The sequence below is a fragment of the Aedes aegypti genome, chromosome 1, assembly GCF_002204515.2.
Source record: "Aedes aegypti strain LVP_AGWG chromosome 1, AaegL5.0 Primary Assembly, whole genome shotgun sequence".
Taxonomy (NCBI): domain Eukaryota; kingdom Metazoa; phylum Arthropoda; class Insecta; order Diptera; family Culicidae; genus Aedes; species Aedes aegypti.
Genome location: NC_035107.1, coordinates 247,053,315 through 247,080,988, shown reverse-complemented (window position 1 = coordinate 247,080,988; position 27,674 = coordinate 247,053,315).

The following is a 27,674-nucleotide window of genomic DNA, read 5'->3' as shown; positions in this document are numbered from 1 at the left end:
TTATCTGAAAATATACAAAAAAAAAACGGACAGTATCAACTATAATAAGAAATTTCATTAAAATACCCATATAAAATTTTTAAAATATTTAAATTTTTAAGCGCCAAAATATCTCGAATAGATGAAGGTATATTAAGACCCAATCTTAAAATTTTTTCAAATGCATTTTTTCTTGGCAAATCAAAACGAGTACAATTAAAGACAATATGATCTATATCTTCATATGATTCACCACATTCACAAAGATTAGTGTCCTTGATATTTATGCGGTATAAATGACTGTTACATATATAGTGATTAGACATAAGTCTGGTATAAAAACAAATAAAATTACGGCTGACCGATAATTGATGAAACCAAGGGAAATGCTTCACCTTAGGACAAATGGAATAACAATAACGCCCTTTATCACTTGTATTCCAAGCGATTTGCCAATTATTTATAGAATTTTGTTTTAATTTAGTAAAGTATTCTGATGGAAAAATAACCCGATCATAAATTATTCCACGAGAAACACCTAATTTTGCTAAAGAGTCAGCTTGTTCATTACCATAAATATTAGAATGGGCAGGAACCCAAACAAATTTAATGACAAATCCTCTAGAAAACAAATCATTCAATATTTCTTTGATAGATAAAATAATTTTACTTGTTTTCAAATTGAAATTAATTGTGTTTAGAGCATGAAGGCTACTAAAACTATCAGAACACACCATATATATATTTGGAGCACAATTTCTGATTAAACAACAAGCAAAATGGAGAGCTGTTAATTCAGCTATGTAAATAGAACAAGGAGCTTCTAATTTAAAAAAATGTGCTATATGAAAATTGAAAACTCCACAACCTGCTATATTATTGATTAAAGACCCATCTGTGAAATAAATTTGTTCAGGTTCCACCCCAATAAATTTACGTTCAAATAATAATTTTGCAAAATTTGAACGAGCACTAAAATGAATATGTTTCAATTCTTCATGCAAGGTAAAATCAACATAAGGACGAAAAGAATGAACATTCATGTTATATTCATAGAAACCTGGAGATGAATCTAACATGATATTTTCAGCAGAGCAATAAATGAATGAACTCAATAATCTACTGGTGGGATTAATTTCAAACAAAGATTTTAAAATATTAATTATTGGATGATTATTGGAGAAACATTGTAGTAAAAATTTACAATTTAGTTCATGAAAACGGTATTTGAGAGGAATGATACCAGCTAAAACTTCAATAGATTTTGTATGAGTAGAATTCATTAATTTCAAACAAATTCTTAAACAACGAAATTAGATTTTTTCTAGTTTAGAAAAATGAGTTTGAATGGCACTACCAAAAGTAAAACAACCATATTCCATTACAGAACGAATAGTTGTTTTATAAAGGGTAATCAAATCACTGGGATGAGCTCCCCACCAAGTTCCAGTGATCGTTCGAAGAAAATTAATTCTCTTAGAACAAATTGTTTGTATGTATTGAATATGATTGTTCCATTTTAGTTTAAAATCAAACCATATTCCAAGATATTTATATTCAAAAACCTGCTCTATCTGATGATAATTTAAATACAAAACAATATCAATTGGAGAATGTTTACGAGAAAATATAATAAATTTTGTTTTTTGTACTGAAAAACTAAAACCATTATTATGTGCCCATGTATCAAGGTTGTCTAAACAACATTGCATTAAATGACGAATAACTTCTCTACTCTTACCACTGATAGAAATAACATTATCATCAGCAAATTGAATGAAGATACACCCATTAGGAATAATAGAAATAATATCTCTAGTGAATAAATTATATAAAAATGGGCTTAAACAAGAACCCTGAGGAAGACCAAAATAACTATAACGGATCATTTTCGATTCTCCATTGTGGAAAAAATGCATTATTTTAAATGAAAATAAATAACACAAAAAATTTGCAATTATTAAAGGAAGTTTACAATCAATCATTTTATTATAAAGTAAATCTATCAGTACAGAATCATATGCACCAGAAACATCAAGAAATGTAGAAACTACATCTTGTTTCTTGTTCAATGAAAATTCAATATATGATGATAAAAGAGCTACACAATCACGTGTGCCTCGACCTTTTCTAAACCCAAATTGAGATGAAGAAAATATATTATTTTTTTCTGCCCATAATTCAAGACGGTTTAAAATCATCCTTTCCATTAATTTACGAAGGCATGATAATAAACTAATTGGTCTTCTACTTTCAACAAGTGAAGGATTTTTCCCAGGTTTTAAGATACTTACAACTTTTATGAAACGCCATTCCTCAGGAAAAATATTTTGAAACAAAAATTTATTATATAATGAAAGTAACTGTAACTTCCCATCAATAGGTAAATTTTTCAAAACTATAAATTTAATATTATCAATACCAGAAGTAGTATTTTTCGTAACTGATAATGCCAAATTCATTTCTTCAATAGAAAATTCAGTACAAAGGTCAGGAAAATAATTATATGTTGAATTTTTTCTAAGTTTTATACCTACAGGTGTAAAATCAGGACAAATTTTAGAAGCAAACTGGTCAATCCAATCTTCCGAATACTCCAAAACTGGTGAAGTGGAAAAATTATAATTTCTCATATTTCGCGCAACAGTCCATAATGTTGATAGTGATGTATCAGGATCAAGATTTTCAATAAAATTTCTCCAATAATTCCTTTTTTTAAATTTAATAACTCTAGTAAATTGAGCTTCAGCTTTACAATATAAAATATATTGATCCCTAGAACCTAATCGTCTAAATAATTTAAAAGCGTTTGATTTATTTTTCAAAGCAATTGTACAATCATTATCCCACCAAAATGCAGGATTCTTTTTCTTAGAAGATGAATGCATTATTTTTTTAGTTTGAGATTTTTTTAAACAATCAATTAATAATTTTGAAAAATGGTTATAATTTTCAATGGAAGAAAGAGAATTATCAAAACTGAGCAAAGCAAAGGAAACTAAATCAGAAAATTTAACCCAATCTACGTTTATTGTTAAATCAGGAACATAAGGTTCTTGATTATATTGTATATTATTAGGATTATGAATGTTAATCAATATAGGTATATGATCACTTCCATTTGCGTCTTCAATAGTTTTCCAAGATGAAATCATGGATAAACTATTCGAACAAATAGATAAATCAATACAAGAATGACGACCAGGAGGCACTACAAACCTGGTAAAAGAACCATCATTAAGAATATTTAAATTTAATTCATCAATAACGTCCATAATTAATGAACCCCTACCATCAATTTTATGACTTCCCCATGCCAAATTATGAGCATTTAAATCTCCTAGTATATAAAAAGGTGAAGGAATATTATTCAAAATCGATTTCAACTCTAACAAAGAGAATTTTGCTTGGGGAGGAATATATATGCAAATAATTGAAAATTCCAAACCTTTATGTTTAACAGAAACTGCAACATATTCAATTTCTGAATCAATTGAAAAATTTAAATATTTGAATTCAATATTTTCTCGAATTCCAATTAACACACCACCATTTGAAGTGTTGCGATCTTTACGAATAATATTAAAAGATGGAATTCGAAATGATTTAGTTTCTACTAACCAGGTCTCATTTAAACAAAATATATCTAAATCATAATTTATGACTAATGCTTTGAATCTGTCAATTTTTGGAATAATACTTCGACAGTTCCACTGTAAAATATTTAAATTATTTATTTTTGATGAAGCCATTACGAAGAAAAGAAAGAACAAATGAGGGGTCCAATTGAATTCAACTTTTCAAAAATAGAGGCCAAAAATGGTAAAATTTTCTTAATTATTTTTTTCCAAAAATCGTTCATTCCCAAAAAATCAATCAATTCTTCCAAAATATTCAAAATAGAATTCTCTGCATCGGAATTTTCAGTTTTTTGAAAAGTTGAATTTGAATAGTCCTTTTTTTCGTTTGTGTTTTCTTGTGTTGTATGTTTTTGAAAACCGGGAATAACACGAGAAGAAGTAGGAGAAGTAAGAGGGGGAAAATGAGTATCAAATGATGTTGATGGTTGAGGATTTGAAAAACAATCATTGTATATAACTGGTTTAATAATTCTTTTCCTTTTATTAGGAGGTTTATAAATAAAATTTTCATGATCATCATTTGACACAGCATTATCAACATTATTTGAAAGAGGAGCAAACATATTCGTTGAGGATAATTCCGGAGAAGTTTTAATTACCTCAGAATATGATAATTTGTTTCGATTTTTAATTTTCTGGTTAGATTGTTGTTGCTGCGAAATGTAAACAGAACATTCTTTTAAAGAATTATGTTTTTTACGACAATAAATACAAAAATCTGAATTCTTATTGCAATCAGTAGATGAATGAGTATCACCACATTTAAAACATTTTGTTTTGTTAGAACAAAAATGCGATGTGTGACCAAAAAGGAGACAACGATCGCAATGCATAATCTTCGGATAATAAAGTCTAACTTTAAAAATAACATTGTCAATGTCTACATAATCGGGAAGAACAGAACCCTCAAATGTAATTTTTATGCAATTAGAATGCATGTATGAAGATTGTTTATCGGTAAATGTTAATTTCGATAAACGCATACAATCTAAAATTTTAACTGGCTGAATTGCCTTATTTTTAAATTTACCTGAACCGTAATTTACAATATCTTCACAGTTCAAATTTTCATCATAAATGACTCCGTTGATTTCACACGAGTCACAAGGAGCGTAAACTCGATATGTATCAAAAAAAAGTTTAGATTCCAATAATGAATTTGCATCATCACGGGATCCAAATATAACCCTCAATTTGTCAAGTGAAACTTTTTTAATTTCCTTGACAGATTTGTATAATTTATATATTTCCGAAGATATCAAAAGAACATTTATAGGCTTTTCCTTTTTACGAAAATAAACAACAAAAGGGCCTAAAAAAGTGGAGGGATAAGTTTTAATGCGAAAACGCTTGGTGGAAGATGATTCACCAGTTTCACCAGATGTACCATCCCCGTCAGTCTCCATATTGGAAAATTGACGGGGTGAGTGAAAACATATAAGAAAATATTGAAGTTCAATTGATAATATAAACAAAAAATAATAAGAATAAGAAAAATAATAATAAAATAAATAAAATTATACTTAAAGATACTTCAATCCACACAAAAGGCTTGAGGCCGTCAAAGACCAAGTATTTCCACCAGCACTCAAATCAATCTTGATCAAACTTGATTTTCTGGTTCACCTCTTCTTCATCAAATCCTCGTTGATTCCAGAATGGTCGAATTTCCTCCTTCGAACTTCAATTCTCTTCAACAGTCGTCTTCAAATTTTCGATGGCCACTCGTTTGATAATCCACCTTCGAAGTCAAATCCTTTGAAACGAAATCCACCTGAAAAACGGAATCCGTTTTACCAAATTTTTCGAAAACTTTCCTTTTATTCTGCACACGAACACGTTGGAACCCTTGAAGAAGAATAAAGTGAAAACATTGTGCAAAACGGTTGTCAATCCATTTCGTGACATAGGGTAAGTGTTCCCTTTGTTGTGGGTGTTCCTTAGACTGGCCCTTAAACAAAATAGTTGTAAAACTCAACGGGGCACCCCCTAGATATATGCTTTAGGGTAAGAAAAAAGCTCTCTCAAAATTCCAACTCATTTGGTTGCTCCCCCAGCTGGCGCAATCAATTCGAAGTTTGTATGGAATATTCGCCTCAAATATATAGAAAATTGTCCCTATGTCACTGTTTCGTTCCGTATACTATTTAATCGCGTTCAATTGAACCCGGAATGACAAATTCACTAGTTGATACCCTAATGAACATAATTCAGAAGGTTGTATCTGGATTGCAGCTCATTTCCATTAACCTTTTAGTTGTTGAGAGTTAGGCTTAGATCAGCACTCCCGTACAATTAAATATATGCATACGCCTTATGCAGCAGCTCGCTTATCGTCATAGGTGGCTATGATGCGCTTAACGGCTGCCACCCAGATATGTAGAAGAAATACAGAGCTGTATTGCAAATCTACTTCAGATAGTTAAAACACCAACTTTCTAAATTTTTATCATGATGGAATCTTCTACAATATTGTTCGCTATGGTATCAAGTTGTGTTTTTGACATTCTGGGTTCAATTGAACGCGATCGATAATTTTCCTGACCCAAACAGGAGATGATGTGCTGTTTCCCATATGTTTAAGCTAAAAATTCCATATTAACTTCAATTCAATTGCGCCGGCTCATGGAACGACCAAATGAACTGAAATTTTCAGGAAGTCTTCCTCTTACCATGAGGAATAATCCTGGAGGGTGCCCCCTGGAATTATACAACTTTATTTTTCTCCCATACTAAGCTGGGCCAGTCTAGTGTTCCTATAGCTGCGGTAGTGCCGTTTTCACTGATTTTATTACATTAGCCACAGAACCGACACTGCCAATCGACGAATCGGCTTGTTGATACACGGAATAGTTGAAAAGTTTTAATTTTTATTTTATTTTATTTTTTTTTATTGATGTACAAGGGGGTCAGGGGCCAAGTCTCCAGCATAAGTTTTAAAACTCACACCTTCCATAATACACCGGGGATTTTGGAGTATGGGAAGTAGGCAACGCAACATCTTTGACCAGAAGGTTCTTTAAGTTTTGCTTCTACTCTAGACTTCCACTACACGTATGAATGATGCAAGATCAAAAGAACATGAATCAGTCATACATTTAGCGGTAGTGAAGTGTTTTGCCTAAGGATTTGGGAATGGAGGGATATTGTGTGGTGTTTTGTAAATCTCTCTGTGGAACAAATGTGTTATTAGTTAAATAATAAGATAATCTGATTTACCTTTCAATTAGTAATAAGAATGATTATAAAAACTTTATACTCATCTTTTTTTTTCGGCCATTACGCTGCCATGATAAGGGATGTTCGTCCTCTCCGTTAAATGGTTCCTCATAATAATGGCGGGTTAGATATGAAAACAAGGATAAAGAGAGAAGGAATGTTAGTGATTGTTACATGCTTTATTGCAGTATTGGTCTACATTGAAGTCATGCAAAATTCGCTCTTTGAATTCCCACGATAACAACCCTTAAACTAATGATAAACAACAAAAAATGAATCCGAAAGAGCGAAAACCTTGAAGTCTCAATGTAGGACAATCCAGCTTTATTGCATGTGAGAAGTTCTTGGTGATATTCTCACAACGGCCATTCAGAATGGTTCGACGGATGTAGATAAAAGATCATTATGATGAAATTAACGCGACGACATGTTAGTAAGCTCAGAACGATTATTGTATTTGCAACTGTTAATTTAGATAGTTAAACTAAGGTTCGGTTATTGTATATAACTTTTTAGATAAGCAGAAGTAAAGCACCTTGAACGCAAAGTAATGACCTTCCATCCCATCTTCAAGTGCTCACCACAAGCACAACACTTCATTCTGGCACTTTAGAACGTCCATGTTGTATTGCGGGGAAATTTAAAAATTTGGATCCTTTCGCGGAAATAACGCGCATTGAGCAATCCCCGCATAGAACAAATGAACCACAGTAAGCATTGCATTGAAATTGCAGACCGTTTCTAAAAAAGTAAACATTGCAGGCTGAAGTGCCATCTCGTGAACTGATAAATGCAAATTCAACTCTATATTCTGGTATCGAGCTTTGTTTCATTTGCAATAATTGAATTTGGCAATGGTGGTTAGTTGGGCAAGCTTTATGAATTCAGAATATCAAAATCCATTGAAAATTGATCACAAGTATTTCTTCAGTTATGCGGAAATTTGAATGTTATCAAATGTGTGAGAGCGTTGAGTAATTGCTCGGAATTGTTTCTGGGGAAGGATTGGGAAGAGTGTATGACTTAGTCCTACTTAGTCAGTTTGTTCGTTGAGTAATTTGTAACATAGATATTGTCGAGGCATTTAATACAGTTGACAGGAACCGCTCAGAGACCAAACGTAAATTCAAATAGCACAAGATCAGAGGTGACTACGATGATTTTGATGGGAAATTTTCTGATAAATCGACCTGGATTTTCCAGGAATCAAAATTTTTCTTGCAACGCGTAATAACTTGTTTACACAAGAAATCTGCCTCGACCGAGTTGGCAGAACGCGCCCATACCCCTTTCTGAACCAAAGGACAGGGAATAGTTGAAAAGTTTTAATTGCTTTAAAATTGATGAAATATCACTAAAATTGCTGAAACTGTTCTTGCTTGTACCAATAGTTGCGGTAAAGTGTTCCTATAGTGGAGGATCCGATAAGAAAACCACGGATACCGCAACTATATGAACACAAATTAAAAATATACCGCAACTGAAGGAACAGTGTACCAATAGTGGAGGTATTATTTTTCACTGACATGCCGTGGATTACTGCGATGAAATATTTTTTCTCATAAAGTCAATGGTCGTTACTTCCCGTTACAACATTAACATGTACATTAATTGCGCTTCCTGAATTTAGGCGGTCAAATGACGTTCAATAGTGCTGTTTCACCAATTCATTTAACTATTAGTTAAAATTTGACATTTCGGTAGTTTTTTCCCCTTCTTTTCTTTCTGGCATTACGTCCCCACTGGGACAGAGCCTGCTTCTCAGTGGTTCTCATGCCTCCACGGTCCCTTCGTTTGGGTTTCAAAGGTTTGTTGGAGTAGATGTGGTCGTTTTGACGGATGTAATTGACTTATTACTTTCTATGCTATCGTCGGATGAGATTTCCATGCCATGAGAAAGTTCCTTCCTCGGTTTTTCTTCTTTTTTCGATTTTTTCCTGACTGATTTATACAGTCCAAGCACTGCGAGGTCAAATTTTTGGCTGGAATGGAATTGCATCCGTTTGAGGTATGAAATCGGTCGTCAGGTCTTGTGTTTCAGGAATAGTCTCCGGACCTACCGGACACTTCCGGCTCCACACCGGATGGTCATTCGACTTACATTGTTTGCCGAATGTCGAATTTATGCATGGTGGAGATCTGCTTGCTTTAACCGTAGATTTATTGATCCGTGATACTGGGTCCATGTTGCTGCCTCCATCGTGTACATGGGAGCACATACCGCAAGTTTGATGGGGTTGGGGACAACGTTTCTTGGTGTGGCCGTGCTCCCAGCATTTGTAACATAGCATGGAAGCCAGATAATAATGTCATGTTCTACCAGGTCCGTCCCACTCGGGCTCAGATTGGGTACCACTTCTAGTACTGCATTTGGTCCCTCGGTAGTGCAAAAGGTACCCAAGTTTGACAGATCGCAGTACACTTTGAACGGCATTCTAGATTACCTTATGAGCCATAAAATATTGGGCAACTGCAAGGAACATGGGGGTCTTTAATTTGTCTTTGGTATCACTGTTCCGGAGATTGTCAAGATTATTGTTCGACAGTTGGTTGATCCATTTGCCGTTTGAATCAACACATTCGTAGTTACTTACAACACATTCCCGCTTGTTTAGTGTCGGAAGCTCTTCAATTTGGATTTTAGTTCCGTCCGCAAGCTGATCCATTTTCAACAGCTCCTGGAAATGGCCTGTATTCCGCACCTTTAGCGCGTAGGAGATACCCTGGTTCACTTTGAAGCCACCACCGATCCACTTTTCAATAGAAAATCGCAGGAGAAATGCGTCACATGGTAGTTTACCTTCGGCTGCTTTCATTTGAAGAACTTACATAGCAACGCTGATCGCTGATTATATTGTACAAGAACAGCGATTATATTTGAAAAGGAAAATAAATGTTTTATTACACTCAAAATTTCGTTTTCCTAAAACTAAAAGAAACCATTGTTTTCAGAATTTATTGGCCTGTGAATGAAATTTTAAGGCGATCACAAACAATTTAGTTTGCTTGTAGAAGTTCAGTGAACATGTTTGGGATACAAAAATAAATTACTTTTAAAATTTATTTTATTACATAAATTAGAAAACCTTTATTTATTATTTTATTTGATTGTAAATCAAAACTTGAAGCGATGCCATGTATTTTATCTAAGTCTAGTGAATATGTTTGAGCAAACATAGAAAATTTAGAAAACACTCAGAATGTATTTTACCAAAAACCTACATTTTCTTTTTGTTCTAGACAGTAAACCAAAATCCATATACACTACCCGCCATAAGTATGGAATCGCATCATCTAGTATTGCAACACCTCAATTGAATATTGCAGCACCCCCCAAAAAGTTTAGCATCACCCGTAAGCTATTACACTAATGACGCAATATCTTGGAAACCTTACTTTCTAGAAAGCTGCGGTCTTCAGCAAAGTTGTTCAGAAGCCTTACGGCGTTCATCAGCTGACATTTTTAATGCGCCATTTTGCCGCTACGTGGCGCTAGTGTGCATGTAATTTGGTCATATTTTAGACGGCTCTAGCTCATGAACCTGACCACTTAGAATCTTCTTGTCTTCAGCAAAGTTGTTCAGAAGCTTAAAAGCAATCTGAGACAGCACTGATTGGTTAGCAATTTTGCCGCTACGTGGCGCTAGTGTGCATGTAAATTGGTCATATTTTAGACGGCTCTAGCTCATGAACCTGACCACTTAGAATGTTCGTGTCTTCAGCAAAGTTGTTCAGAAGCTTAAAAGCAATCTGAGACAGCACTGATTGGTTAGCAATTTTGCCGCTACGTGGCACTAGTGTGCATGTAAATTGGTCATATTTTAGACGGCTCTAGCTCATGAACCTGACCACTTAGAATGTTCGTGTCTTCAGCAAAGTTGTTCAGAAGCTTAAAAGCAATCAAAGACAGCACTGATTGGTTAGCAATTTAGCCGCTACGTGGCGCTAGCGTACAGCTGAGAGAGGAGACAGCTCACTGACAGTTGGCATGTTTTCTTGCCTTCTTAGACTTCTTTCTTTAGTTCTTGGGTTGTGCACAACGGTCTAATGATCTTATTTTGGTCAAAATCATTCACTCATTGTTGTTCACTGTGAAAAAGGTATGAATAAAAAAATCAATAGCAGTTTGCCAACACACGACTATATTTAAGTATTCAACTTTTTAAAATGTGCAGTCATCGAAAAACACCTAGAAAGTTTAATTACCTTTACCTAAATTCTGACGGTATTTTACGCTTTGCTCTTCAAATGAGTGGTTTTCCAGTGTCCAGTGAATATAATACAGTGAGGACCCGATTTTGTCAGTCCCTCGATGAATTTTAAGCTGACAAAATGGGGAACCTGACAAATTCGGGTCATTTTATTGTGTTCCTGTTTTTCAAATTGTTAATGATTGCTTGTGAACCGCGTCAAGAACTTGCATGGACTTTTAAGAGTACATTAAAAAATTACGTAAGCCAAAATTTGTCAATTTTAGACCCCCTTTCACCTCCACGTAACAACTTTTGTATAGAAAATTTTAAATTTTTCTTTGAACCGTAACACTATGTAAGACCCCCTCCCTCCCCTGTTGCGTTACGTAATATTTGAACGGTCCCTAAGGGGTCGATGACCATTGGCGTAGCCAGGTTTTTTCATCTGGGGGAGGGGGGCTTGAGAAGATCGATTCTTAACATTTCATTCACGATTTTCACGACAAAACGATCATTATACATTACACTCTTTTTGCATGAAACATAAAACTATACAAGATACCCACCGTATTTTTTTCATAGTAAGCTAAGTAAAGTCCTAAACGCGTCTTATTTCAATGTTGAGTGACGGGTCTATTTAAAGTCTTGCAGATTTACCTATTGGAAAAATTCCAAAGATTCGATTCGTTGTGGTCCCTTTGATCGGCAATTTTGCTTTGTCCAGTAAAACAAATGGAATCAACCTGAGTTCCTAGTTATACATGATCGATGAATTATCTTAAAATTTCTCACAGAACACAGAAATTCCTAAAGAGGTTCATATTAAAAATCCTCTTGATTTAGAAACTCCTTCGAAATAGCATAAATAATTGCCTCGAAGCTCTACTTGGAATTCATTTAAGTATAATTCAAAGAATGTTTCATACGGAGTTTTCACATAATTTTTCCTAAATATTGTTTTAAAACTCAATGTTTGGAAATGGAATGTGTGTAAAAATATTTCTTACTGTATGGAAACCAAGAAATTTTCTTTAGTTTTCATAGATTTCTTTTGCTGGGTTTTTAGCGCAGAAGTATTCATAAATAACATCACATGAAGTTGTGAATAAATCTCAGAAATTATTCCTACACCTAAGGGATGATTTAATGCTTCAAAATGATTTTGGTGAAATTCCTATGCAAGTTCCTTAAAATCTCGTAAGCAAATTTTGAAGTTTATCTCGAGACATACTGAAGATAAAAATGGAATGAATTCAACAAGGACTAAAAGAAGATAATTATTGGAGTAATTACTTGAAAAATAAAAATTCAGTTCAAGTTCAAGCAAAAATCAATTTTAATTTAGACGCAAAACCCTTTCGGTGTACCCAGTATGTTTCTGGAACAATTTATGAAATTATTGTTTGGAAATTTTTGAAAGAAAAGTTTCAACAGGAATCCATAGATTAATTTTTGAAATAGTATTGAGAGAAATTCTCGGAGGAATTCATGAATGAACCTACACACATGTTTTTTTTGTCATAAACTCGGCTGTATGAATCCCGTTTTTTTTTTTTAATTTTAAGAATGATTTAACTAGCGAGTTGCCAAGTTGCTAAGTAACGAAACACAGTTTTATGATACTTGAGATCGCTGTACATAACTCGTTTAATATTTGGCATATTAGATTGAGTTTCTATGGAAGAATTTTTAGAATCACCTCTAGAAAACACCTTTTAATTTTGTTGAGGAATCTCTGGAGAAATTCGAGGTACAGCCAGGAACGATTTATAGAATAATTTCAGGAATAATTGGAGAAACACATTGGAGAAATATCTGGAGGATTATGAATGATATCTCGAGTGTAATTCCTGTGGGAAATACAAGGAGTCCGATTACCCTAATGATAATATTCTGCTGAAGACACGAACATTCTAAGTGGTCAGGTTTATGAGCTAGAGCCGTCTAAAATATGACCAATTTACATGCACACTAGCGCCACGTAGGGCAAAATTGCTAACCAATCAGTGCTGTTTCACATTGCTTTTAAGCTTCTGAACAACTTTGCTGAAGACACGAACATTCTAAGTGGTCAGGTTCATGAGCCAGAGCCGTCTAAAATATGACCAATTTACATGCACACTAGCGCCACGTAGCGGCTAAATTGCTAACCAATCAGTGCTGTTTCACATTGCTTTTAAGCTTCTGAACAACTTTGCTGAAGACACGAGCATTCTAAGTGGTCAGGTTCATGAGCTAGAGCCGTCTAAAATATGACCAATTCACATGCACACTAGCGCCACGTAGCAGCTAAATTGCTAATCAATCAGTGCTGCCTCAGATTGCTTTTAAGCTTCTGAACAACTTTGCTGAAGACACGAACATTCTAAGTGGTCAGGTTCATGAGCCAGAGCCGTCTAAAATATGACCAATTTACATGCACACTAGCGCCACGTAGCGGCAAAATTGCTAACCAATCAGTGCTGCCTCAGATTGCTTTTAAGCTTCTGAACAACTTTGCTGAAGACACGAACATTCTAAGTGGTCAGGTTCATGAGCCAGAGCCGTCTAAAATATGACCAATTTACATGCACACTAGCGCCACGTAGCGGCTAAATTGCTAACCAATCAATGCTGTTTCACATTGCTTTTAAGCTTCTGAACAACTTTGCTGAAGACACGAGCATTCTAAGTGGTCAGGTTCATGAGCTAGAGCCGTCTAAAATATGACCAATTCACATGCACACTAGCGCCACGTAGCGGCTAAATTGCTAATCAATCAGTGCTGCCTCAGATTGCTTTTAAGCTTCTGAACAACTTTGCTGAAGACACGAACATTCTAAGTGGTCAGGTTCATGAGCTAGAGCCGTCTAAAATATGACCAATTTACATGCACACTAGTGCCACGTAACGGCTAAATTGCTAACCAATCAGTGCTGTTTCACATTGCTTTTAAGCTTTTGAACAACTTTCCTGAAGACACGAACATTCTAAGTGGTCAGGTTCATGAGCCAGAGCCGTCTAAAATATGACCAATTTACATGCACACTAGCGCCACGTAGCGGCTAAATTGCTAACCAATCAGTGCTGTTTCACATTGCTTCTAAGCTTCTGAACAACTTTGCTGAAGACACGAGCATTCTAAGTGGTCAGGTTCATGAGCTAGAGCCGTCTAAAATATGACCAATTCACATGCACACTAGCGCCACGTAGCGGCTAAATTGCTAATCAATCAGTGCTGCCTCAGATTGCTTTTAAGCTTCTGAACAACTTTGCTGAAGACACAAACATTCTAAGTGGCCAGGTTCATGAGCTAGAGCCGTCTAAAATATGACCAATTTACATGCACACTAGCGCCACGTAGGGCAAAATTGCTAACCAATCAGTGCTGTTTCACATTGCTTTTAAGCTTCTGAACAACTTTGCTGAAGACACGAACATTCTAAGTGGTCAGGTTCATGAGCCAGAGCCGTCTAAAATATGACCAATTTACATGCACACTAGCGCCACGTAGCGGCTAAATTGCTAACCAATCAGTGCTGTTTCACATTGCTTTTAAGCTTCTGAACAACTTTGCTGAAGACACGAGCATTCTAAGTGGTCAGGTTCATGAGCTAGAGCCGTCTAAAATATGACCAATTCACATGCACACTAGCGCCACGTAGCAGCTAAATTGCTAATCAATCAGTGCTGCCTCAGATTGCTTTTAAGCTTCTGAACAACTTTGCTGAAGACACGAACATTCTAAGTGGTCAGGTTCATGAGCCAGAGCCGTCTAAAATATGACCAATTTACATGCACACTAGCGCCACGTAGCGGCAAAATTGCTAACCAATCAGTGCTGCCTCAGATTGCTTTTAAGCTTCTGAACAACTTTGCTGAAGACACGAACATTCTAAGTGGTCAGGTTCATGAGCCAGAGCCGTCTAAAATATGACCAATTTACATGCACACTAGCGCCACGTAGCGGCTAAATTGCTAACCAATCAGTGCTGTTTCACATTGCTTTTAAGCTTCTGAACAACTTTGCTGAAGACACGAGCATTCTAAGTGGTCAGGTTCATGAGCTAGAGCCGTCTAAAATATGACCAATTCACATGCACACTAGCGCCACGTAGCGGCTAAATTGCTAATCAATCAGTGCTGCCTCAGATTGCTTTTAAGCTTCTGAACAACTTTGCTGAAGACACGAACATTCTAAGTGGTCAGGTTCATGAGCTAGAGCCGTCTAAAATATGACCAATTTACATGCACACTAGTGCCACGTAACGGCTAAATTGCTAACCAATCAGTGCTGTTTCACATTGCTTTTAAGCTTTTGAACAACTTTCCTGAAGACACGAACATTCTAAGTGGTCAGGTTCATGAGCCAGAGCCGTCTAAAATATGACCAATTTACATGCACACTAGCGCCACGTAGCGGCTAAATTGCTAACCAATCAGTGCTGTTTCACATTGCTTCTAAGCTTCTGAACAACTTTGCTGAAGACACGAGCATTCTAAGTGGTCAGGTTCATGAGCTAGAGCCGTCTAAAATATGACCAATTCACATGCACACTAGCGCCACGTAGCGGCTAAATTGCTAATCAATCAGTGCTGCCTCAGATTGCTTTTAAGCTTCTGAACAACTTTGCTGAAGACACGAACATTCTAAGTGGTCAGGTTCATGAGCTAGAGCCGTCTAAAATATGACCAATTTACATGCACACTAGCGCCACGTAGCGGCAAAATTGCTAACCAATCAGTGCTGTCTCAGATTGCTTTTAAGCTTCTGAACAACTTTGCTGAAGACAAGAAGATTCTAAGTGGTCAGGTTCATGAGCTAGAGCCGTCTAAAATATGACCAAATTACATGCACACTAGCGCCACGTAGCGGCAAAATGGCGCATTAAAAATGTCAGCTGATGAACGCCGTAAGGCTTCTGAACAACTTTGCTGAAGACCGCAGCTTTCTAGAAAGTAAGGTTTCCAAGATATTGCGTCATTAGTGTAATAGCTTACGGGTGATGCTAAACTTTTTGGGGTGCTGCAATATTCAATTGAGGTGTTGCAATACTAGATGTTGCGATTCCATACTTATGGCGGGTAGTGTACATGTAGTTTTTTTTTCATCAAGTCTAGTCAATATGACAGAGTATACATAAAACATTTTTTTTAAACTCAAAATTTCTTTTACTCAAAAAGTTACTCAAAACTCAACCTGTAAATCAAAATGCAAACCAATCACATGTTAATTAATCCATATCCGACCGGGTTAAGATTTTTTTTTTCAAATTATTGTGAACGTTCAATTCAACTGATTTAGATGCGGTTTTCACTATATGCAATCCAAAGACTTCTAGTTTTATATGTTGGCACAAGTGGATCAATTTATTCCCGATAACCTCGGTGTCCTCCTGGGATAACGGTGTTCTCCTGGGTCAGATCGGGTAAAAATTCAATCAATCTATCAATCGATTTGTGCACAGTTTATTCATAGTAAATGGTGCTTATAAACCTCAAAGTCGACAGAAAACGGAAAATATGTATCTTCTGGTAATATTGTCATATCGTGGGGCAACCGATTGCGGTCAAGGTCACTTTATGGTCCTCTGTACGATCCGGAAGATCTGTAAAATCGGACATATCCTGAAAAATTGACCTAGAGAACTGGGACTTTTTTCAAACGACTTGCAGTGCACTGCAGTGATGAGCTTCATATTTCTTTTACATGTATTTAGTAGGCTCAAGCGCCGTCAGGCATAGCGAAGCTGAATTCATTGGAGTTGATTTACAAATTAATATTGCTTAACGTACTAAGTTAGTTTTGAGGAGTCTGGTCGAGTATTTTTAAACGGCTTGTAGTGATGACCACGGGGTTATTCCATCATTGCTTCCGTAATTTCTCGATTGGTCATTTTTTGGTCCTCCGGAAGATCAGAAACATCCGTAGAAATGGACATATGCTGTGGCCATTTGTCTTATAAAGACGGCAATGGAATCACTTATGCAAATAATTTGAAAGAAATTTCAGCTCTGTAAATCAGTTGTCAGCATATGTGCATTTCTACGGATGTTCCGGAACATCCGGAAAAGTGGGCATTTCCTGACAATTTATCTTTAGAATCGCTTTTTTCAAATAACTTGCAGTGGTGAGCTACAAATAGTTATTGATGGCAAATTTTGAAAGATTTTTTCGGGATAACATTTTTGCTGCAGGCTTTTCGTAACAGTCCATGGAAATATTGCATGAATAAATAATTAATTGTGTAGGATACATGGACTGGTGGATGATGAAATCGATGAATGACAGGGGGCCGGCACTAGTAGTTCTTCCACAGGCAATAGAGAACGCAAAACACTTAATTTAAACAACATAAAACCGACTCTAACACTCCAAATATATTGGCACTAAACATTTACTTTAAAACTAGATTCATGGTTACGCAGGTCCGTCCCACTCGGGCTCAGATTGCGTACCACTTCTAGTACTGCATTTGGTCCCTCGGTACTGCAAAAGGTACCCAAGTTTGACAGATCGCAGTACACTTTTCACGGCATTCTAGATTACCTTATAAAATTTTGGGCAACTGCAAGGAACATGGAGGACTTTATTTTGTGTTTGGCAGGATAGTCTTCGACCTAATATTACCGTGTGCGTTTGAAACGCAAATATCAAATGCGGGAACACCGAACGCGGTAAGATTTTCTACAAGCAATCCGATGTCATAGTAAGCTTTTCTATGCTAGGCTGGCGGTGATGTGTGTAATCGTTGCTAGGTGCCCTTTGATTGTTTTGTCTTACCGCATTTGAAGGACATTTAGTGAAGATTTGCACCCCAAATGCACACAGCAATACTACTTCTAACCTAAGACAAGACGTGACAGGTCAAAGTACAAAAATGAAACCAATTGCCTGTCAAAAAAGACCACTTCTCATTGGTAGTTTTGGCAAAGGCCTACTTTCAAATCGTTGAGTTGGATTGCAACAGGGCACTATGTTACTAGCTCGACCGTGTTGCCAGTTCATAGATTGGAATTTTTATCAAAAGTTTGGAAATTTTCGTGAAATCTTTTCGTTTCAAATCTATTTATATTCGATGTTATGTTCAAAGCTTGTGCTCCTACAATGCTAAAATAAATATAAGATGCCTATTTGAGATCCAAATAGTGGAAATTGTGACAATTATTTTTAAAAATATCACCGGTTTTAAAATTCAACCTGATATTTTGAAATTATAGTATCCTCTATCGCGCTAAATGAATGATGTGTGCAATAAACAATCAGATTATGAGCCTTGATATTAGAATTTGTTCACAAGATAAAAAATATACTGGTAACACTGGCTTTTGTATCATTAAGGTTATCGACGGAACAATAACAAAGCAGTCTTAGTTGAGCTGTCACGTCCTGTCCTAGCCTCTAACTAGCTAATTTCTCGCAACCTTCAGCAACTAGTTCAGCAAGTAACCCAAAAACTGAACCCGAACATATCTCTGGTGAATTTCTTCAGATTATCGATATAATTTCGAGGATAATCTTCTCTCGCTCAGTTCCATATATAATCTCGAGGATAATTTTTTCTCGCTCAGCATCTTCTAAATCGATTCGTAAGGAAGTCTTTGGAAGCATCCATAAAACAATTCCAAAGCAATCCTTGAAAAGATTTTCTTGGAAAAGGATCCTGGTAAAATCCTTGGATGAATCCTGGTGAAATTCCTGAGGGAATTCTTGGAGTAGCTACTGAGGAAATTTCTCAAACAATTCCTTGAGAAGTTTCTCAGGTAATCCGTAGAGGCATTAGATAATAAATCCCCTTAGGATTTGTTGGGGAAATCTCTAAAGCACTTACATAATTATTAACGTGGAGCTTTCTTCGGAAAAAGGACCATTTTTGTATGTGCATATAGTGAAACAGATACAAAGATACTCTATGCTCTAGGAGTCGAAAAAAATTACAATTCTAAAAAAATCTTCGACCGGTGGGATTCAAACCCGCGCCTCTCAGCATGGGCTTGCTGAATGACTTCGCGTTTACAGCAATTTGAATGACCTTTTTCTTCCCGTCATCGAAAGGGAAATACTTTTCACCACTACCATCTGGATTAAGCGTTCTTCGCCATACTCCCCAATGTTTGCTCCATCATTTTCCTCATTTCTAGTTGTTGTAAGCTTTTTCAATGAACAAACAACACACAGGAATGCTCCAGTGCAACTTGAATGAGACCCATTATTAGCTCACACTCTTCTTGTTTCATCAAGTTTGCCACAAAGGAAAAGAGCTACTTTGTTGCTCTGCCATTGCGCTGTTCTGTTCTCTTCCATTTGGTATTACTTTAGCACTATTTAACTGAAAGGTTTTCATTTCACTGTGGAAACAAAATTTCGTTGTTGCAATATATATGGTTTGTATGATGAGGACTTAATAGTCTTGCTAAAAAAGAGTTCCACGTCTAGTACAATTCGGTCCCTCGGTAACTGAGAGCACTTTTTTCAGAATTCTAGATTTTTTTTATTTTTACGAACGTATTTTTTGTCTCTTATTCAGTTACATTAGTTAGGGGTCATGCACAAATTACGTCACGCTCTAAGGGAGGGGGGGGAGGGGGTCGAGCCAAGCGTGACAAGCCTTACAAAATTTTCGGTGGACTCGTATAAAAAGTGTGACAAAAGGGGGGAGGGGGTCGAAAAAGTTGAAATTCAGCGTGACATAATTTGTGTACCATCCCTTATAATTGATGATCAAATAATGATTTTAAGTCACAGAAAATTGATTGGAAAGTTATAAAATGGAATCTTAAAGAAATCAATGACATGGCTGATCAAATGATTGAAGAGTCGGAATGTGGACAAACAATACGATTTTATTTGTATATGACGATGTATTTTTGAGCAATCATCTTCATATAGGGGGATTATTCACGACGTTTCACTTGCAAATTCTTCATCCAGCCATCCCCTCCCCAAGCCTTGTGGTCGCATTCTCAATAAGTAGTCATGGAAATGAATGGGGAAATTTATAAACGCGTCGCCGGCTATCGATTTATGAAGCCTTTCAAGTGACGAATTTTCCCGCTCCACACGGTGCTATTGAAAATTCTACTTCGTGGAAACTCACTTAGGTTTGGAAATGGCCAAATAATACCAATCGGTTACCATGTGCTGTTTGTTAGACATTTTCCTTACTCAAAGTTCTTAGCCATAAACAAAGTTGCAATTACTTTGGAACACGTTTTTGAAAAACAAGAAACCCCCTAGAAAAGGAAATTATTTCCGTTCACATCAAATGTCATCTAAACAAGGAAAAAATCAATCAAAAATCTGTTTTATTCAAATGCATCACGAATCGTATCCTTTCGATTGCGCCGTTTCTCTATCGACCCATTTCTCAACATTTCACACCCAATTGACCCTGGCCGTGGACATTCGATACTTTTTAGACTTCAGCGATACGTACACCCAATATAGCAACTGATCCACCGAACCGCGTCCAATTCGAAAGAGCAAACCGACAGATAAACCAATAAGTTTGTCTATTTTCGAGTTGATGCCCAGCTGACGTGCGATATCGATACTTTTATTTCGATTTCAGTGTAGGACGTCTTCGGTTCCCGTATTATTTCAGTTGTCGTGAACCGTGGCCGATGTAAGGATCGTTTTTGCTGACTTCCTATAGCAGTTGGGTCTCCCAAAAAATGTCGATAGAAGAGTAGGCTAATATTACTGTTTTCATATGCTATGGCCACGTCCTCACGACAGCTATTTTAAAGCGATGAAAGGTGACTGAGTAGGATTCATACCAAAGACAAGTGCAGAATTGTTAAATATAGCAAGTTGGTTATAAAACAGAGTATTTTGGATAAGCTAAAGATGGAAACTTGGAAACGGCGATCGGTTCACTGTTTTAGAAACTGATAAACTATGTTATGTTACTAATATGCTGAATATCTTACTTTACTTAAAGTTTCTGAGAAGAAAAACCTCATGAGTGCAGTTTTTTTTTTTGCAAAGGGAAATCTGCAAACAGACGCCTGAGAAGGTAACTCAGGGGGTGTGGAGATGCTGCACCATCTACGACCCACTAAAACCAGCCCATGCTCATGTACAATTTTCGCTAAATTTATCAATTCTCGAAAACTTATTCATATAGACTCAACTCAAAAAGTATACAAACTTACTTCATCGATCCTACGTGTTTCGCAGACGAAATTTTCTACACGTTTCGCTCTGAACCAACTCGATTTTCCACTTTTAGAACGTTTAATTTCCGGATTTACAAAACGACGAAAGTAAGATTTTCCACTTTCGCAACCTAACCACTACTTTCGCCGCCCCGCTATATGGAGAGACAAGGTGACTTAACCACGAATCAAAACAAAACACAATTTGAGTCGATTTTACACTGGTGGAAAAACGTCGCAAGTGACTAAATAAAACGGCTTATCATTTTGTGATAAAATTCTTGTGTGAAATAATAGGAACTCCATAGTTTTTGAACGCGAGCTCATTGTATGCAAAATTTAAGTAATGTACACTTAGAAAACATGTTAATAAGGTGATTCATTTTAAAACAGTTTTAGAAGACAGGTTGTGATTCTTCTGAATTAATTTTCTCAAAACCGTATGGAAGTTACTTACGTCTATTTGAAAAAGTAATCGAGAATTGGTGTACAGCAGAGGCGCGTCCACGTTCGAAACCATAGGTAGGATAAACGTTGGGGGTCGTCCATAAATGACGTAGCTTTTTAGGGGGGAGGGGGGTATTAACGAATTTGTGACGAAGTGTGACGAGGGGGAGGGAGGGGTCCAAGCTAGTGGACGGAGCTTTTTGAATCAAGTCCGTAAAAAGAATGGCGCTGAAAAAAAATGCATACAATTATTTTTTATCAAACTTCTTTTTTTTACTTTTAAACTTGGGTTATAAAATTATGATTAAGCTTCAAAACTTCATATGACAAGATTGAAAAAATATCTATGAAACTTTAGATTTTCTTGATAAATGCAATCATACAGATGTTTTGAACCTTTAAATAATTATGTGAACATTATATTATATTCGTGTCTGAATTAATGAATTAATAAATAAACAAAATGAAAGTTTAATAAATTGATTAAAAATTAATGCTCTTACTACTTGGAGTACATTTTTTTGCCATTTGTTAACATGACATAAAGTCAGCCGTTTTAGTTTTATCCATATTTTCTGTTGGGGCTTTATTCCTTCAAGAAAATAAAATATGCTCTTCTTGGCAAATATTACAAAGATATTTATTCCGTGAATTATGCCTTCAATGTTGCAGGAGATCTCCACCAAATCAACTCATCATTTGTTTTGATATATCAATGCTCTTGATGGAATAGCCTGCATATTGATGAGGATAATAGATTGAAGTGTTATCAAAATTGCCCTATCATTTCATTTTCTTAATAACTCGGTAATTTGAAGAATTTTTATTATTTAACTGTTTCATTATAGGTTGTGTAAGATTATTTCAGTATGGAAACGATAATGAAATTCAACTGAATAGAGATTATTGTATTTGTATGATAATCGCTAAAATTTTCTAAACATTCCAAATATTTCAAGTGTAATCTTTTATGTATCTGGCCACTGTTTGCTAAAATGATTTGAAATTGGATAATATTAGCGATGATAATTTTCAGATTAATATATTTTCTTGATCATCTTTATTGAAATCTATTTCCTGACAACGAATAATTAAAAAAAAACAATCCTCCAATATGTATAACGGAATTTTCGTTCAATATATTATAAAATATATTGGAACCTAACTCGACAGTAACGAGCTTCATCAATCCAATCAAATTTTTTTTCACATTTTTTATAGTAATGTTTTTCATGGTAAGAACAGCAAAAGTAATATAATTTAGCCTATATGAAACTGGAAACCCAAACCAAGGAAAATGTTTATTTAAAACTTTTCCAAAGAGCACAACTGTATATCAAACTGTTAGATTAGATTATCCTTACATGTCAGTCAGTAATTAATATCAAACTTTGTATTGAACTACTCAATTCCAATTTTTTGTTTCAACCCGGTCACTAAGGAAAACAAATAAAAAAATATAGGTGGGGGAGGGGGGTGCTTGATATGCTACGTATTTTCCAGGGGGGGTACCAGCATTTGTGACGAAATGCTACGAGGGGGTAGGGGGGTGTAAAAATAAGTGAAAAAATGCTACGTCATTTATGGACGGTCCCTTGGCAAATATGTTGTGCACAGTGAAGCTAAGAAAAAATGTAACAGTGGACTGGAAATTGAAAGTTACTATATTTAAGGGGCTCAAACGCAAAGGGGTGTAAGTTACATTTTGGTCGGTTTTGAGTTGAGGAAATTCTACTGTTTCAAAGCATTCTTGCGATATTTTCAGATGATTTTTCCGCTCAACAGAAAAATAACATTAACACGTGTTCCGTACGGAACGAGCCGTAAACATGTCCGACCCTGACTACGCTACTGAGTGCACGAGTATCAACAATGAGCGTGAGTAGTATGTGAGTTACCAACAGGAACTCAAGTGCCGTGAGTTCCCTATGAGTGAAGTATCCCCAACGAGAGCTCCAGTGAGTTCCGTCAGTGAGTGCTGTTCCAGAAGCTTCGAGAATGAGTACCGTCGAAACGTCTAGAACACAAATGAACTGATATAAATACCGCACCGCTCCGCATTAGGAGTCAGTAGAGTAAGGTGGGGCAAAAGTTCGACCTTAGTGGTATAATCAAAGTTTCCAGGAAAACAATAGCAGTTAAAACAAAACAAATACCATACAGTGAACCTTCAACATATTGGCTATAATTTTGCTGAACAAACTTGTTTCAAAATATTTACCCATTTCTAGTTATAACAGTTTCAAAATTGATTGTCTTATTCGAACTTTTGCCCCACCGGTGGGGCAAGAGTTCGAATCTAGTGTGGGGCAAAAGTTCGCTGGCTAAAACACAAAATATCGATCCTTTTATGACAGGCATACTTTACACCAGCCGTAAACTTAAGTTTGACGAAAAATACACATTAAATTTTCATCAAAACTTGCCCAAAACCGGGTTAATTGTAATCAGTGCTGGGAATGGTAATAGTAGTAGGCTTGAATTTTCGCGAAAATCACGTGGCTCTCCCAGTATAGTAGTTCAAAAACATGAATCTCATCAAGTAACCTATGTTGGGTGCACGAATTTTCTAAATCATGAGTGTCACTGAAGGCTCTAAATGCGGGAAATGCAGCGGGAAATAGAACATTTTTCTACAGTAGTTTTGGGTTGCCCTTAGCAACGGGTGTTTTGATATTTTCAAGGCATTTTGCCTACAGCAGCGATGGGCGTGAGTTTCACTGGCTTCGCTGACTGTGATTGGCTTTGCTTGGCTACTGTAGAGTGAATTTCAGATTTTTTCTCTACCCTGATTGTAATATACTCAAAAATAGCAGTTTTTCACAAAACTAAGTGGAAATGTAAAATTTTGGTGACAATTTTCACACGATCAGACAAATTTAACTAAATTTGAAGATAATATGTGGATTTTAGGCAATTTGCAAATTTTTCCGTGATTTTATACATGGGTCGAGCTTTTGCCCCGCTGATTCGAACTTTTGCCCCACTATGGGCCAAAAATTGTTTTCAAGCATTTATGCAAAAACTAATACACCTCAAAGCAACCTTACGATAGGCTTAGAAACGCCCTTACATATAATATTGAAAAAGATTTTATCTTCAATTGGTTCCATGCAGGGCCGCATTTACGGGGGGTCCGAGGGGCCCATGGCCCCCGGCCCCCACAAATCTCGATAAACATACTTATAGTTGAACTTCTGCAATGGTCACACTTTTTGGAATTGCATCATATGATTTCAAAGATTCAGAAATAAATTACTAAAACCACATATTAGAACATTCGGAATGAGATTGTGTTGACTTCACGGGAAACAAGAAGAATAAGAAAGATTCAAAAAAACGATTTGAATAAACAAGTAGAGTTACATCCTTTGGCTTGAATTCCCAACAGTTTTATAACGTTATTTTTCCTACTGTAACGAAAGCTTTCTCAATGATGTTTAAGACTAGGTTTGAATACAATTTATACATTTACAGATCAAGTAATGGGACTTAATTATTTGAATATTTATTCGAAAATGAAAAATTTGAAAAGTATTGCAGAGCTGGTAGCATATAAGTGCCTTGAAAAAAGAACATTATCTAGTCTAAAAAAGAGTCCAAGAATAGACCGTAAACGGACCTAACAGGAAAACAAAACGTTACTAAATAGAAACCAGAAAACAACACTTTGATGCTTTATTATAGAATTAGGCCAGACATTTCTCTTTGTTTTCGTAATTCTTCTCGACATTACGACATTATGACTGCTCGTATTATTGTATGTAAGTACATGATTTATCTAAGAATAGCATTAGGAATTTAAGTATTTTTCTAAAGATTCAGAGATCATTCCGAAGACTTCTCCAGTAGTTCATTAAGTAATTATTTACCGTTGAATTCATCCAAGAATTTCTATATAGATATCTTCGGATATAACCTGGATTTTTCCAAGGATAACCATATAAATTACCTAAGAGATTCCAACAAGAATTTCTTTATATATTATTTTAGATTATTTTCAAGAAAGTCCTAAGCCCTAAAGAATTTAATCCGGTGATTCATCCAGCGATTTTCGTAGTTCCCTGAAAGAATTTCTGGCAGAGGAATATCTAGAAGAATTTCTGGAGAGATCCATGTTGGAGTTTCTGAAAGTATTGCAGATAAAATCTTTGGACAAGGTTTCTTGAAGTTTTTCCTCGACGAATGTGAGACAAAATTTTCGAAGAACCTGCTGAATAGCCGCGTTATAGTCTTTGATTTTTTCTCTGGATGGATCCTATACAATTTTGCATCATGATTCACTGCAATCAGAAAAAGGAAATTTGAGACTGTAGAGTCCAATTTGAGTTAAATAGAGACTTTACAGACCTTACATTGCAAATATAACCCTGCATTAAAACTGAGGCCAAGTCTCTAGAAAGCGACCTGCTACCAGCCCTACACCTTCAACTCAAAACTGATAAGTAAATCTGTATGTTAAACAACTTGAATATGAAAACATGATAGAATAATCAATAAGAAGATAATCGTCAAATGGGTTTTGTTGTTGACAAATAAGCTCTAAATCATTGAATTTAACCTGAAAAAATAAAACCTACAAAGATACATTAGTCACACTAATATAAATTTCAAATTGGTTAACTTTCATAAGAGATTTAAAGCATTTTTGAACGTTATAAAATAGTATGACATCTGACAATCAAAACCTTACAATAATCATTAAAAAATATCTAGTCCATTTTTAAGTATCAAAATGTTTTTCTGGTAAAAGGGCCCACGCCAGACACTGGCCCCCGGGCCCCCACATTTGTAAATCCGGCCCTGGTTCCATGGAACAAAAGTTTGACCAAAAATTACAATATTCACGTAGAAAAACAACAAGTAGTCATAACTTTTCCAAATCTCAATCGATTTCTATGATATTTGGATTGAAAGTCTCTTACTTGATTAGCATTCGAACCACCATGACATTTATAAGATTTGTTTTGAATTGAGCTGGAAATCTTAAAAAGAAACTCTTACCCCACTCGAACTTTTGCCCCACTTTACTCTATTGTTTTAACCCGCCTCTATTGTTTTAACCCGATCCGAGTAAAGTGTAAAAAGTGAACAGTGTAAAGTAGTGAAATAAAGTAGTGACTAGCAGAATCAGTGGTGTTGTTTCTTTCATCCGAAAAATACAGTCCACCCGACCCGACCGGAGTTGGCCACGGTGATCAGCGCCAACAACACGATTCTTAAAAGGCTAGCTTGTTTATTTGACTCCCATATAACTTGCATAGAAAGAAAAATTGCCGGAAAAACTGTAGTGTTTTTTCAAAATTAGATTCGTGTTACTGACTGTTACTTTTTTGCTTCTAACTCTCTTCGTCTTTTCAGAGCTGGTAGCGATTGAGTCCTAATAAGAGTTTGATTCTTCATAGCATCAGAGCAGACATTTCTCTAAGTTCTAAGACTTCTTTAGAAATTTCATTAGATATTTATTTAGGTATTTTCCCAAGTGATCCAAAGATTATTTTAGAAATCATTTGAATTCCTCCTAAATTTTCTTTTTTTTTCCAAGAAAGCCCTAACTCCTTCAATGTGTTATCCATCGATTTCCCTGGGACATCCTCCAAGATTTCTGGTCATAACTTCTTCTAAAATTCAATCAATAACTTCTCGAGAAATTTCCAGGGATTCCCTTTAAAATTATCTTTTAGGATTGTAACCGTTCAGTTACAGAATTTCTAGATTTATTTTAATTTTGTGCATTTTGTAGGGTGAACCGTAGTGTTTTTTTGGTTTGTGTTTGGTAAAATTCGTAATTGTTTGTGACAAGCATAAATTGTAATTTAAATAAACTATGGATAAAATGGGCGTTGGGTGGAAATCAACTGTGGTAGGAAATGTAGGCAACATGCAAGGTAATGGACGATGTTTATGCTACCAAGGATGGAAATATGGAGTAAGGATAAGGAACACAAGGAAATTATGGACTGGAGGGAATCATAAGGCTGGAGCTAGATCGCCATGATCACTTTTTGAACGGCGTTCGTGTGAGACACAAGTGAGTGAGAGTTAAGTGGCAAAA